At 42.0% G+C, this 16,802-nt stretch overlaps 1 protein-coding gene across 3 annotated transcripts in view; it reads right to left on the bottom strand.

Annotated features, from left to right (window-relative positions):
- MESR3 (misexpression suppressor of ras 3) overlaps positions 1–16,802 on the bottom strand; it is a 70,944-nt gene that overhangs the window by 35,081 nt on the left and 19,061 nt on the right. The window lies entirely within an intron of this gene.

Below are 16,802 nucleotides of genomic sequence, written 5' to 3'. Positions count from 1 at the left end.
TCAATATAACGGTGATACGAGAAAGGTAAATACTGCAGGGAATAATGTTCAGCAATTTAAGGTGCAACAGGAAATACGACATGTCCATGGGCTACCACATGTATAATACCACCGTACGATTTTACAGACCTATTTCATATTTGCCTAGTGCGCGGATTTCAGCTTTTCAATGACAGAAACATGGGTGCGTTTACGTTGCGCACAATTATCTGATAACAGCTCTCAAAATTAAGAGCAGCTGCTATCTGTCTGTCCCAAGAGCCTTATATTTACAACGAAATTTTCTGTTGGGATTTCTGCTATAAATGTTTAGCGAAAATTTCCAATGGCAAATTTATGAAAGTATACCATTGGCAAGTTGGTAGGATTATTAACCCCTTTCGTTTTACTGTAGTTAAGTTAATCATTCTCTTAAAAAGATCCTTTCTTTTTTTTCACAGGACTACAGGTAGATATAGTTTTGCTACATAGACGCGATTATATCTTCATCAGGCATTAAATACTCTTCCATTATTTTTCTTTATCTCCCTTCGCTACCACACAGTAGTAATAAAACCAACGTAGGGAAAACTAACTACGATTACGCGATAAACGAGCCGATGATATTGATAGGCAGCAAGACTGGAAGGGGCCGCTCGTAAATCTGCGGTCAAATACCTTGAACACCACTATGTTACAATGTACAACACCATTTATTATGGTCCTTCGACAACAGCGGTAGCACTAACGGCAGTTGCTCTTCTACGATGTGACCACGATTTTTCGTCATTTCGTGTGTGCATGTTAGCTGACTGACGACGTGATCTTTTCCTCGCTACTAGAAACGATATAAGCTGAAAAAAAGCTCTACCTCGCCTTTCTGCTCTGAAGAGACAGGCCATCGACGATCTCGCAGCGTGCTTACCTGGAAAAGCAATAAGAAAGGCGCTGGAATAGGTAAAACAAATAGAGGCGTATTCGATAGAGCTGTTGCATCTAGTCGCATAGCCCTCATTGTGCCGAAAGCTGTCTGCGAGTCGCCGCGAGCGCCGCACTACCTAAACGGTAGTACGGAGTATTCCGCTAAAATATGTACTTGCTTGCTGAATTAAGACTAATAGACATTAGTGTTTCCTAAAATATTTTCCTAGAAGATTTCTATTTACGTGAATTGTAACTGCGGCTAGACACCGCTGATACAGTTCCATCATTCGATTGAATTCAATTGTAACACATCTCGGTTGCAGAATGAACATTTTTAACGGTTCGATTGTAACAATAAGAAAAAAGGATCTGGCAGCGTTTGCAGCAGCGGCTATATGGCCGGCACTGCATTTTGGCGATGGCCGATCCTCATCATTAGGAAAAGCAGCGCAACGTGTTTTTGATCCGCATACAACACGCATATACATTTCGTATAGATCAGTAGATGACTAACTGGGAAAAATTATATTGCAAAGAAGAATAACAACAAGAGACACATTTATATATGAATGTATAGGCTGAGTATCTACACGTAGTGTCCTAAAAGCTATACCTAGTGCTCATGAACGTACGTGATTGTGTTTTTTTTTCGTTTCAAGGCACGAATGAGTTGATCAATCTGGTCAGCTTATTTTCGAGAAGGAGGGGACACGGGAAAATGCGCCATCGAGTCGCGCCGTCCACGGGCCGTCTACAGTTTCAGCAAAATGTTTATCAATCGTTCCGCGCCGGATTCTGCGATCAGTCCCACTTAACAGTTCGCGTCCTGCGTGCCACGGTCGATTTTGGGTTTTCGGTCAGTGAAAGAATAATGAAAAGACAAATTTCTAGATGGTTCAGTCTTTACTGTAGGCAGCAGTCGCAACGCACACCGTAACAACTGCGGTGTACCGGCTTCGCCATGGAGATGATAATGATTGACGAACAACAGTAGCTTGTTATCAATTCCTCTCGGAATTTTCGCTTTGCTTCTAGCCAGTCCTTACAACTTTGGGGAGTCAGGAGGATGGGTAAAAAAAAAGTACAGCTTTCGATTTCGTTTGATCTCGAAGAAGTATACCATTAGTGGTGTCTTAGTGGCGACGGCAACGGCAGTCAAGTACAATCAGTGTGGTGAACAAGTAGCGTGAAGCAGGGACCCTGTCCTAGTCTCTTTCGAATTAATCCTCAGCTTCCTCCTATGTAAACAGGTCTTCCCTTTTGATTTTGCTTCAGGAGGAGTATTTTCTTTAATAAGCCTTTGAGGCCACAGAATAACAATATACGTGGCTTCTATAGTTTTTATCGTTTTTTCACTTATTTTTCCTTCCTTCGTGAATTCCTGTTCCTCACATCGGCATGCTTGTATGTAATAACTATTATAGCAACGTACTTAGAAAGTTACTGCCCAGATAACACGCCGCCCGCTGTGGTAATGGGAGTGGTAGCGTTGTACGTTGTCCACCTCGAATTGCACTCCATAAAGTAGTTCCGGCAGTCGAAGCATTAAAGGAAGCACAGAAAGACTCAATGAGGGGTTGGACTTTGCTGAAAATCGATGATCATCTGTGGCGACTTCGCTGGCTTACCGATAGCGTTATCTTTCACAAACCTTTAATAGTTTTCTTAGGTATGCTCTGGTCTCGTATTCAACGATGGCCATCGTGGCTATCACTAAAATTACCGCAAGGAAAAACTGAGAAAAGTAAAGGACGTGTCGTATGGTAGTCAATTGAAGTAAGCAAGGTGATTTGCAAGGTATTTTACAATTTGATTCGTGAAGGGAGGTTTCCGGCGGGAACCAGTGGCAAAGGCGACCGTAACGGCAACGGCTTTGATCCTCCAGAAAAAAGCGGATGAAAGAACTTCAGCTTACCATTTGTGTTTTTCTGTACTTCTTTTGATGTATCGCCTGTTTAGTTAAAAGTTGCCACCCTCAAACGCAAGACAATGGCAATAGAATGTTGCTGCCATTACTACTGTTGACAAAAAAAAAGTTCGGGAAATTGTAAAAAGCAATTGCGTGTGCAGCGACAACAATCGCCGATGGTCAATTCATTATTCTTTCCTTCATTTCAAATCGTCTTTTTCTTATTGAGCGTTTCTTTCTCTCATTTACGCTGATCTAGTAATCACTGTTGACTCGAACAATTGGGTCCTCACAATTTACCCATGATAATAGGACTATTCGTTTCATTAAGTACAATACAGCATGGACTAGACGAATTGCGGTAACGTACATCTCTTTCGGCCAATAGGCAACAATGCGTACAGTTATATGTATGTATATTTTGCAGCACTAGGGCTCTATTAATTGAGTTTTAGTGCCGCGGTGCTCAATGAAACGCTAATAGAACTCCAAAAATTGGAAAAAATGATTATAGCTACTCTGAGAGAACGTTTTTTTGCAGCTGAATCCTTCTCTTAGCGAAAAAAAAAAAAAAAAATTGATATATACGATGGATTCTTGCTGTTCTTATCTTGCTTTGACTAAACACCTAGGCACTAATTTCCGCATCTTATTTACTCTAGCTCCTATGTCAGTTCAATGGAAAAAACTTTGTACATGGACGAGAAGCAAACGATGTTCCCAAATGCAATACACTGCGCTTCATTGAACATTCGAAATGATCAATATAAATAAATAGACGTGGTTCTAAGCTGTACTCCGACCTCTACAGCATTTGTCACAAAAGGTTCATGGTTACGCACTGATGACGGAACCTCAGCTGGTCTTCGTTGTCACTAAATCACTTAAATGATGGAAAGAGGTGTCAATATCTACACTAAGAGATACGATGTTACGCAATAGCTCGACAAAATACGATTTGAATAGAGTCAAAATACGTTCACAGCAGAAGCAGAAAATTAACATGAGCACAGGACAAAGCTTGGAGCAATAGTGCGAAATCATAATTTAGTCTACATATAATTGCACGGGTATTGAGTGACATCGAGCACAGCGCTCCGGGTCGGTGTATACGCGCGGTCACTGACCCTCAAAATGGAGAATCCTCCTTTCTTCATGTATTTATGAAAACGTTTGCGAATTATTATTGTGACTGGTCATAAATGAAGCTGATGGATTTTGATAGCATAGTGATTTTTGATATAGACGTCGTTTGCCGTCGTGGCGAGACGACTCCATAAAGTGACCGTTGCGCAGCCGTTGAGCATCTCGTCTCAGTCGGCGATTCTTTGTTTTTCATGCGTTCGCACCCCCTTGCGGAAATCACCACTACTACCACAGATATGTGTATACATATATATCGAGAAGGAAAGAGAGAGAGGGAGGGAACTAAGTCTATAGCGTATATGCGGACAGCCTAATGCCCTTCGCATTTACAGGTATGTCTGCATGTTCGTGAGTGCTTATCAAATATGTAGCTTGTATGTGGAATAGCGTGGCGGGAAATCGTCGTCGACCGATCGCGGTTTCTGTCATCCGTTATAGAGTAAACAAGGTCGCTCCCTCTCCCCCCTTTGTCTCTCTCAGCGGTATACGCCAATCTGCACGTACGCCTGTGTATGAATAGATATTACTGTTGGGTGGAGATGACTATGTTCGAAGAGAATACTGTATTGTAACGTAATGCAATGCGATACAAACCGCAAAGGGGTCAAAAGTAGCCGTCAGAACTGACGCATGATCCTCACGAGATTTGTCACGGGTCTCTTTACCGTCAGTGATGCCCGACGAACTGCTGTTCTGATGAACTGACTCCACTCAGCCCATAGCCGGCACTAGCAAATAACAACGCTGCTGCGGCGGTTATAAACAAAAAACGGGAGAAATTTCGTAATTGTCATAGATATATACACACATACACACCCCCGCATGACAAATCTATTAGCGGCATGTGTTATAGATACGAAAGAAAGGCCGGACTAACCAGTTTCAATTATGTACTATAATGTTCACATAATTTACCTAACAACGTTCGTCAATGCTTCCCGAAAAGATGGAAGGACCTGTCACGAGATAGGCTCTTAAAGCCATGCGCATTACAATCAGAACAACAAACAGCGAGAAAATCGTCCAAAAAAGTATCGTGGTACGGGTACATTCCAACGCCTGATCGGCCCTCACACTACGCCCTGTAGTCAGTGTCCTTTCGGAGCTAACAACGCGTATCTTCCGCACTGTTTCTTTTGCTACTGCTGCTACTGTTGTTGCTTCAGATGCCTTTTTTTCTGCATTCAAGGTCAGCTTCTTAATGAGACAAATCATATCGTATTGTACCATATTATACTCGATGTACGACTTGTATTGCGTGCGAGAAAGCGTACGTCGCCCTAAAGAGACACAGTACGTGGCGCATTTGTAGGACACATTCAGCCAATTTGAAATTATAGTGCTAGTTTCATCCTGGCTATCCCATCTGCAAACGAATTTTTATGTTCCATTACAATTATATAGATTGGCTTGCATGATCGAAGTAGGGGTCGGTGGCGACTATAGAACAACAGCGGTAATGACCGATGTCAAGTAGTATTGTCGATGGCAACACCTTTAAAATGGCTGGTAATCACACTTGTAAAGGGAGTGCAGCAACCCAGCGTAGCAGATTATGACACCCAACAATACCTGTCATGTAAATTGTATATGTTAGGACTTGCAATAATTGACCTTGTCTACCAAGGGCTACCGCTAGTGCCGAAAACGAAAGTCAAAAGCTAGAAAGCCGATGGCTCTACCGCCGCTGCCGATACTGCCGTATGTGTTGTAGCCGATTAGATAATAATGCTAGGCGAAGAAGCAGACGGGCGGACAGTTGGATGGATGGATGTCGTCATCGTCGTCGTCGTCGTTGAAGGCTTTTTTCATTTTTCGTATGATACAAGAACGAAAACGCGCGCCTTTCATACAATTTTTCGGGGAAAGGAAAGCCGAAAGTGCACGCAAATTCGAATACAAAATGTTAACTTTTTGTGAATACGTCAATGGGATAACGCTTCACTAACATTTAACTAAGTTACCGTTAACCATAAAACACTCATATCATCATTGGTCGGAAATGCATATGCTATACAATCAAAGGGATGCACCTGGGGAGGCCATCGCTTTTCGGCTTTTCAACATGACTTGTAACGATTCAAAGAAGAAATGACCCGAATATATGAAAATGGCTATTTTTTTAACCTGTACAAAAAAAAAAAAACAAAAAAAAACGAGAGAAAATATACGGTAAGGAACACAACAGCAAAATGGAAAATTTTTCTTTTCCTGTTACAAATGTGTTAGTTGTCCTATATTGGCAATAGTAATAGAAACTAGAAAGACGAGTACCGACGTAAAAGATGGTTATTGGATAAACTATCAACCATATATAAAGCAACATGAAATATTGTTAGCAAAAATTACTTCGCTTAGGAGCGATCAAGCCGACGAATGTGGACACTGCCATTTAAGCTGTGTTATAACAACGATTCTGTGACTGATACATATACTATCGGGCTCAGATAGTTTCTGCTTTCCATAAAAAAGATATTTCTGAACTATAAGTTAACCACATAGGCTACTCATGATAGATATAGTCCGCGAAACTCTTTAACCTTGTGACGAAAGTTCATGACAACAATCCGTCTTCAAAGAGATAATTAAGCTTAGCATTCGCATTTCGGCCCTGTCGCTCAAATTTGTTATTAACTTATCCACTTCCGTTTGCACCCTGTTTTTTCAGTTTAAACATGCTCTTGTACCTCTTGCCTGCAATGACTTAAAAGGGCTCTTCAACGAGCATTCCTAAATCTAGCCATCCCGTGGCAATAACGTCCTCCCTTCTCACGTGCACTCTTCTATTACTATATTGTTTAAATAGCTTTTGCCCTATACCTCCTCACGAATACGGTCTTCCTTCCGATTACTCAACAGAAATGAGCTTGCAGTACATGCCGTTTATAATGGGTGGCAATGTAACGGTCGACATATTGTGTGACACTGCTAAAGCTTTCGACTGTTTAGACCATGAGCTATTCATCGATATTCTTTCTCGATAAAAGCTACTGAAAAATACTGTTAAGGCTTCGGGGGTTATTTATCGAATGCATTTTTCGAAGTAGATTTGGTAAAAAGGTTTACAGCTACCGACCTGTCTAAAAAAGGTGTTAAGGAAAAGCTCTAAGCGGACTTCTCGTTTCCTTTCCTCTAAATTATGTTATTGCTATTCAACACTTAATAACACTGCGTTACTATCGGCTTAGTAAATGACTCTTGCATTTGTGCGTTTGCATAGTAAAAATTGGCAAAGCAGTTGTCCTATAATGACGACGGTGAAAACAATTGTATGGTTTACTTGGAAACTAATTAAACCCGATAGTCTGGTAATGCATTGACGGTGTTGTAGGCCAATCGAAAATGAGGGCGTGTTATAGGCCGGTAGATCATAAATACAAAATGATTATACAATGAAAACAGCAAATGTCTATAGTAGAACAAACATCTCACTTCCGTACGGTAAACGGGCTAAAAGGAACTATTTCTGAAGGAAAATGTGTTTGATCAACTGTTCCGTTAACGTAGCACAGAGAATAATTACCGGGTGGGTAGATCGTCATTTTCTGCACAGTAGACATAATAATGCTGCAGTTGTCACAGTTCAGTGCCAAAAACATTATCCTCGACTGTTCCAGTAAGTGTTTAACTTTCCGTTGACAAAGTATCCGTTCAACCATTGAAGAGCTTCAGTTTGATTGAAGTGGCGACGGTATCCTGCACCGCAGTGGATCTCAAACCCACGACCAGCATTCAACATCCGATTGTCCAATCCAATGCCGTCGAAGCCTCAAACTGACAGATACCTCTTAAAGGTTCAAAGTAGTGATAAGAATAACGAGATGATCACGCCGATTAAATTCTTCGATTTCAGACTGATTGTAGACACCTTCTGCTAAAGCCTCGGCTGCACGCGTAAAAACAACGGCAACCATCATCGGAAGCGGTTATTATATAGGAAGGACTGTTTCGCCTATCGATCTGTGTCTATCTAGTATTACCCGTTCAGTCGTAAGATGAATGCCAATACGTGACCAGAAAATATCCTCTATAGAATCACATACGCCTGTACAAATACCGGGCCGACTGGATTTCTTTAGCCAATCGGCGCGGACAAGTAGCCATTGTGATACCGTTAGAGTAATACATGATGGTACGTTCTTAACCGGGTTTCGATACATGAGTTTAGAAAAAAAAATATCAGTGTAAGGATGTTATCAAGAGAACAAAAAATACGCGGACAGCAAAGAGGAAATAGTGTGTAAGGCCTCTGTATATTTCAGGCGAAAGCTAACGCAATACTTGCAAGAGAATACTGATTTTAATGCCAGTGCGACATCCTTATGTCTTCGGTTGAATAAATGTCAACTATATGACAATCCAATAAAGGTCGCGTACAAAAGTTCAATTATAAAACACAACAAACAAATGCATCACGATACGTCTACGGAATAGCGTGCCATATAAATGCGTCAAGTCATACGTACATACGTAGGTAAACACCGACAGAATATTTGTGACCCCGCATGGCGGCTGTTAGCGAGACAAGAATTCAGGCGTCTGAAAATACGCGCTGCGACTTCCAGGTTCAGCAATAGAACTGGCATAACGAAAAAAGGTGATCTTTCTATTAGGATACCTATTATAGATGTGTTTTGAAAGGTTCCTTTTTTCAGTTGATAATAATTGTAATTACTGTATAATTTTCAATCATGGACTACATCAGCGATCAGAAGACACGTATGATAAGCATGACTGAAGTGTCTGCTTCGACTGACAATATTTTTCATCAGATATGAGCAAAGATACCCGACCACTAACATTATTGGTTTCATATGTTGCTTACTAACTGTATGTTCATGCATCAGTGCTTAAATCATCAAGAAATTGGCCGTCGTAACGAAAACATACTTTATCCAGCACGTTTGGCTACGATATTATTACCATATATTACATAGTTAAAATAACTTACTAATGTTCTGGTTACCAGAGCTACTTTTCGTCCCCATAAGCGACTACTTTGCGCAGAGATATTCCCACACTCTTTTTGATTATCACAAGTTTTGACACACAGAAATAAGTCATTGTATGATTTTGCGTGGTCAGTGACGGTTATAGTCCTTATCTTGGTTGGCGTTTTTTCTGCTGTCGCTTTTGCCGTCGTAGTTAGCGCTATTTCAGCGCTATCGTCGTATAGCGTGTCAGCGTTATGCAGTATTCGACGCTGAGCATTTCCTGCCTTCGTCGTTGGGGGCGGGTGACAACAGGGTATTGTTATACAACTACCTAGCACTTCGCCATACACGTGGCCATCCGGCGACGGAATTGCGATGTACGGCTTTACATATATGCTACGTCACAATATTTAACATGCGTCCTGAGTGCAAAATCACCCTAATAGTTACTAAGTGCAACGCAGGGTACGTCACGATACGGCTCGTCCTTCAGTTCAAACGTTGCAAAAACTGAGCGAGTTACCAATAACAAGGTGTAGTCACGAAGGCTGTCGCTAGGAAACTGTCGGAGACCCCAATGCCGATGAATGATGGTTGTAAGCCATAAGCAGGTGTTGAGCGTGGGGTCAATCTTCTCATTAATCAGAGAACGCACTTGTACTAGCAGTTCCTAAGCGTAAATGTAGTTCTGGAAATACAGCGCATTTATATATGTAAAGCTATTAAGCGACGTTACTAAAACTGTGAAAGAGCTTCCGCTGAGGCGAAGCTGTTTGGGTTTTCGCAGATGTCGCATGCGCGGCCTAGTTGTCTGCCACTATCCAAAATTGATTTTTATCTGTCGATGGTAAAGGAGCAAAGTAGGGACGCTCGCAACGGCAGGAACACAGGGGATTAGAATCGACCGAGGAATCGCAGTTGTACAGGCGATCGTGGCTAAGGTTGTTCAACTTCCTTCGATGGGTGTTAACAGTCGCGACCGCAAACTATACATAGGAGAGGTCGCTTTGACTTGGACATGTATTATTACTGTTATCAGGATAGTCGCTGGTAATACCTAGAAGAACCTTTGGCAAAAGAGGAAGAGGCGACTGGTGTTTGACTGCTGCTTAATTGGAACGACTCCAGAAGAAGGCGCTAGACAAGTCTGATTTGGAATCACACTACTTACTGCACAAGCCAACTGCCAGTCTACACGATCATAGCTCCGTTTTCTGGAAGTGTTTCGGCGACGCGTACCGACCATTTAATCCTACCAACGGAGGCGCCGTCGCTGTGATACGTGATGACCACAAACGAGCTGCTGTACTATGCGAAGATCCTTGCAGAAGCTCAACAATTAAAGATTTCCTTCACATTTTTTTTCTACAACTCTGTCTTGGATCGTAATATTATCTGTCGTCTATTGTCGCCTGCCATTCCATCAGAATCACCTTTTTACGCTCATCGCTCTGAAGACTATTTTTTCTTCTTCACAGACATAGAAATTTGCCCAAAAGTAGCATCAGTCATCAAAAAGACAATGAAAACGGGATATCCTACTCGAATAATCTAACATCGTATTCACCATTGTCGGGTAAAAATGGCCAGCTCAGGGCACTACTACTATACATAGGATGGGCACGTTAGTTGGGTAAGCGCATCCGTTGTGACTAGTGCCCAAGGCAATCTTTGTCGCCTTCTGACTGGAGTAGCACTCCTGTATCACTCCTGCCAGGATGGTTACAGCGGGTTTACATTTTTGCCGTGGCTGACTATCGTCTACGTTCACTAACGAAAATCATCGCTTAGCTTATTATTATCGGTCTTCTTTGTGTCGATAGACAGAACAGCGACGGATGGTGTCGCATACGCCCAGTACCAGCTGCAATGAAGCGTATCGTACTTGATCGGGTCGGCGGTACTATGATGCGGAGGTTCCTTTAAAAGCTAGCGAAGGCCAACCATCACTGACTTATGCGTTCGATTTCCTCTATTTTAATCCAACCGGCTTTAGTCCAGCTGTTCTCCATGTCTATCACACCTGATCGACACCTTCCACGGTTATAACTGGCTTCAGCGGCCAGGCCGAAGCCTATAGACAGCAGTCGCAAGTAAATATAGATAGACATAGACGCTGTAGAACGGAATCGTTTCGGTGAATATATTGTCCACATGTAAAAATCAAACAAAAATGTGTCTCTTTTTGTATATATACAATACACAATTTTGGCGGTTGTAAACTTTACATTAAAGAAACCCGTCACAGAGAGCTTCGGGACGTGGCTGTTAGCGTTAGGCGAAAACACTTCAACCACAAGTTGATTGCCAGGTTTACCTCAGGAGACACCTCTATAGCAGCGATAATGTTGGTAAGCAACAACGTTGATAGGACTTCATTGCCACCAATTACAGGCAATTAATGGCTGATGCTTCCATAGAGTCGCCACTAGTGTTCGCCCGACGAAGTGCTTTTTTGTGTGATCGTGGTTAAATAGAAGAGGAAGGAATAAACTTTTCATGACCACCGAATGCTTTTTTGCTGTCATTAACCTCCTGCTGAGTGCTACCATCGCCGCCGCCACCACCACTATGGCTTTATCGATTAGTGACAGTCGCCTCAGAGTTAGCTAATGCTGGCTCCTAGCTTCGTCCCTAGCATCCTTCTCTGAGCTAGGTGAACTTCAGATGAACAACAAAAGGGGATACGTCTATCGTTATACAACGATAACGACCACTCCGCCACCGACTACGATAGGCTACAGGGCCATAGCGTAAACTGTTTCATTATCGTAACTGTTTAGCTTGGCCGTAATCCTTTCAGTTTCCTGTTTGATTGGCCCCACCTCTATAACTATGTGTCATCAGTGAAATCCGCTCCTCCGCGCTGTCACGCCATGGCTTGCATGGAAAACGTATGGCACGTGGAGATAAGCTCAGCGACAAACAAATGGCGGCCATTGTCACAAGCGGTAGCTTATTAATGGCCAATGCTGGATAGAAGGAGCTGCTTCGTCAACGTACTGCCGCTTCCTACTGAAGGGCGAGCTCACCTGGACAGCGTGAAACATTGCACGCTCTTGACAGCCAAATTGTTTGTTAACTTAAAAAACGCAGTCGAACAAACACCGAATCAACAGGCTAAGTAACTTGTAGTTGATGTGACGCAATCGACAAGAAGGCCAGACTGGGTCGTTTCCACTTGAAAAAAGGCTTATCACAAGCTATAAGTGGCTGTTTTTCTCAGGTTTTGCCTCCGGGCCATCTTTACATAAGTATAGCATACTTCGCTCGAAAATCTACGCGCTAAGTAATCTTCTTACTGCACGCTACGCATTAGTTATGATTACTGAAGCTAACTATTGGCTTGGAGAATAACTATAAGAAGCGTCAAACCTAGAAGCATTGTGTAGAAGTATATTTAATTCAATTGTTAAAACAATTTACAGTTGAAATTATACTTTGTTTTTCGAACAGTATCACCAGCTGCTGAAAAATATGTCACTTCAGCTGCCTATTGATTTTTGCTACTTGTACTAAAAACGAAATTCAGAAATACATCTGAGCGCTATCTGACAGTGTTCTGGCAGTCTCCATATAATCGGATGTGGGATCGTTTGGACTAATGCTGTGGTTTGTAATGACAATGACATCAGCAGGTTACCAAAAATTTCTTTTAGCCGCAAAAATATTTAAATGGAAGGAAAACATACCGGGAGTTGTTCGTTATCAACAACAAAAAAAAAAACGTAGTCGCCACAAGCGTACCAGGATGGAAGTGTGACACGATGGTGACGCAGCAGATATTGGATTAGACTCGTGGCTCATGTAATTTTGCACAGTGCAAGAGTACGCTGGCTGGTTGACTCTCTCTTTGCGGTAATCTTCTATGTTTATACGAATATCGTTCGCTCGCTTTCATGTTCCATTACATCTGCTTTCAGTTCCGTTTTGACCTCGTCGACATTGCATTGGGGCTCGCGTCCGATGGGCCTCTCTGAATCGCGAGAAACGACACGATCGTCTTATTTGATCGTGACAGGTAATACGTAGTATAACCTGAGCCGCAAATCCATGTACTTTTAGGTGGGGAGATTAACGCCCAACAAGCGACCTCAAAGGACGACTAGTGTCGTCACAGCAGGGGGGTGAAATAGTTAGAAAGAAAACTTGATGTTCTCAGACAAAGCCAAGGAACTGTCACAGCATTTAGCACGGCACCAAATTAATGCTAGTAGTCGCCGCAGCATGGGTAATAAATCTTGGGATTTTTTGTTTGTGCTTTAATTATTACACCTGAATACTTCCCTATTCTGTACTACTTGCGGTTTTTTTTTGTTTGGGTTGATTCCCTCTTTGTTAAGCAGCCTTGCATGTGTATGGCTACAAAAACAGTTCTATTGAAGGAAAAAGACCTTTAGATTCACATAGAGCTTGGTCTAACTTGGGTTTATAGCATAACCGTTGACGCTGATATTAGTAGCCATGTTGGCTAACATTATCGTTTGGGTCTGCTAAAAGTGAACCGCTCTTTTGCGACTTACGACTACGCACGTTGTTCATTAATTTTTCGCCTACCTGCAGACGACACGACAGGTAATTTGTTAACGTTGTGGTTCATGAGTAGCGGCAGTAGCAACTCACTGTGACTCTGCTGTATCCGGTAGGCGTCGGTCATAACCAGCCGCTGGATCCTTTTGTGCGCCAACCGGTGCTTAATAAATGGCGGTGCCCAGTGAATTGCGTTCTTCCAAGCTTATCAGCGTCTCCCTCTCGAAGCTGTGCACCTCACAGGCTTTACAATGGTGTTTTCATAGAGTCATGTCCGTGGCCAAGTTTTGGCATTGTTCCTCGTTCGAGCGTGAACGGAACGCCAACGAAGAACTAGAAACACGGAAGAATTTACAAATTCAAACGAAAGAACTCTACCTTTGTTTCATTGTATATCTTCCGTCATTCTGCTGCTGGGACCGTCTGTATATATAATAGCTTAATTTACATTCCTACAGAGGTGTACGCCACGGCGTTGCAGACGTACTAACAGACACCAGTCCGCCACAGAAGCACACCCATTTATGTAACCGCTATAATTATGGTGTTCCCTAAGAAAAACGAGAGTTAGGCAGTTCCATTAAAACGACGAGAACGTAAAACGAGATGGATAACGTGCGCTATGAGCGACGTTTGCTTTTCCTGACTGAAAAGTTCAGCTGGCGAAGAATAACGCTATTATGTAAAGGCTGATGCATTTTTTTCCGCATTTCATATTTAATAATGGGGCAGCGCATTTAGACAAGTCACACGCGTATCTGAAATATAGTTCTGTATGGAGACTGTGAACTAAGGGTAACATACAAAACATCATCTAGACAAGGTGGGTAGCTATTTACTTTAGTGATCAAAAACTGATCGTTAACACAATATTATAGCATAATGGACGTTCAAGAGGGGAGTAAAGGACAATCATGGAACCTACATCGATGTGATTTTCACCTTAAGGTTGGCAAACGTCCATCCGATTTTCCTGTACCAAATCGTAGCACCGAATCCCAGCTATAAACGCCATAATGACAACTACTTTTGGCACTATGAGGCTAAATAACACATGGTGAGATCTACTACTGCATTGGAAGTAGATGTTGCTATCGGGCTTGAAGTTGTTTACGTTTGCATCTGCCGAACGCCAAGTAGAACAAGCCGTTACCCGAAAAAACGAATAAAGCGACAGCGGTAGCCTCCAGAGGAACCTGTTTTTGCGGCCAGGTCACTTCGACAACACAAAAATAACCCTGAATTATAGTTGCAATATTCTATATTCTACGATATAGCCGCGCTAACAATTGATTCTTTATGTACGTAGATCATAGATTACAAAGATGATAATAAGCCTGTCATTTTCATTTGAAATGTATTTTACGTTATTCCTAACGTATCGGGCCTTTGAAGGGTGTATTGGAGGCACTTTGGGGCGCACCTAAATACGTGAAGGTGTAAATGAGTTCACCTTCACCGTACACATCTCAGACACAATTGCTGACAAAAAAAAAGCGCGTTTGCTTTATTCATGAAAGATAGAGAATGCGATAAATCATTGGCACGCATACGTACAGACGTTGTTCTGATGTAGTTATCTACAGCACCGTAGTCATATTTAGCCAATATGATGCAAAATAGGAAAAATCTCATATCACCAGGACAACTACAATCAGTATTATCTACGAATCGCTTGAATGCGAAAATCGATCTATTCAAACAATCGTTCGACCCCTTTCAAGTCTTCATACATACAGTAGCTCTATATACGTATACTGGTCATATGGAAAACGTGCTATATTCGTCTGACGCTTTTTTCAGCCGGATGAAGCTGAACGCCTGTTCAGCTTGCTGACCGCGTCGACAGCGGCAAACTCCGTTCGTCCGGCTTATTCTTCAATCCCAGCAACTGTAGCAGCGAAAATAGCTACACACAAACAACTCCACAGATGGTAGCCACCTGGGCTGCTTTCTTCGATTCACTGAAGTCTCTGCCCTACAAACCCCTGCCGTAGATGACGACCGAAACTGCCAAAGGCAACGGTGACAGCATCGTCAAGATCAGCGCTGGCAATCATTGCTAGCAATATGGACGTTAGACCTGCGCTCGTCCCATTATTACTGTTGATTTGTAGGAACTGATATTACGCGACGATACGACGGTTATAAACAATCAGTAACAAAGGCTATTATTGATGACGGACGGTGGTTGTTTCTGCTGGCGACAATGACGGTGCATAGAAAACAAGGTATGTAAAAAGAAAAGTTGTTCGATTGGTACCGTATGCATGAAAGACATTCGTCCAGCTCAAAATGCCCCGAGAAACAGCCCTACCAAAGATGCAACTGGAATAAACACAACATATGCAAACGTGAATTAGCGGTAACAGAAAATTGTTAGGGAAAATAATGTTTCAATGCAAAAACAACCGTTTCTATAGTCGTAGTAATTAATAAGAATCATGAGTGAGTCGAGTTCCATCGTAATCGGTGCTCAAACGTACATTTTGCCAGCGTGTCAGGCCTGTCAATTTGTTGCAATTGTTAATGGTTGAAGGATGCCGCACTAATAGGAAAATGCATATGGCGAACCCTTGCCAGTTTGCGACAAAGTATAGAATTTTCTGCATAAATTAAAAATGCCTACAACTAAATGTTTCGAGTTTTACGTTCGGTACCGCCGTTCGGCATTGTATTAGACGGCTGGCTTTCGACAAGAAATTAGCCTAGTGGTTACCTGCTAAATAAAGGGTGACCAATGATGTATTGACGAGTGACATTGAGAGAGACGAAAACAGAAACAAGCGGCAATTCGGCATTAAACGCAGGTAACAATGTATGTATCCATAAACATATTGGTACGGTCATAAAAAATAGATTTAGTGGATCATGCACAGAAAACTATGAATACACAAACGAGTTCTTACTTTACCAAAAATATCTATCGAAGTTGTGTGCGTTTGGCAAAAATGTTTGCCTTAACACTTAATTAGTATGCGAGTTAGCTATACCGGTTAGCTCTTTGACGCCTGCACTAAATATTGATGTCTGATAAATAAAGAGACGTCAGTGGCGTTTATTGTGTTGGTTTTTTTTTTTTTTAGCTTTTTCTATAATTTTTTCTTAATAATAATTTAGCATTTTTATAGCTTCGTTTATAGTGCGTTAATAGTTGCCTGCATAAACCGAGAAGCAATTGAAAAATATTTTCTCAGAACCGAGAATGCTTTCACAGGGCTATATTTGTCCTTTTCAAGTCGGATTCGACTAAGCCTTAAACAATGGACTGACTCCGTTTCTGAGACCTGCGTAGACCGAGCCCGCCAAACGTACGTTCATAGCTGATTCGATCCAAAAAACAGATCGAGGAGATTTCGGTCAGCTAGTTAAAGGTGGCC

Source organism: Varroa destructor, unplaced genomic scaffold (assembly GCF_002443255.2).
Source record: "Varroa destructor unplaced genomic scaffold, Vdes_3.0 BEIS01000002.1, whole genome shotgun sequence".
Taxonomy (NCBI): Eukaryota; Metazoa; Arthropoda; class Arachnida; order Mesostigmata; family Varroidae; genus Varroa; species Varroa destructor.
Note: the sequence above shows the minus strand (reverse complement) of the source record. Positions and strands in the feature narration are given on the sequence as shown.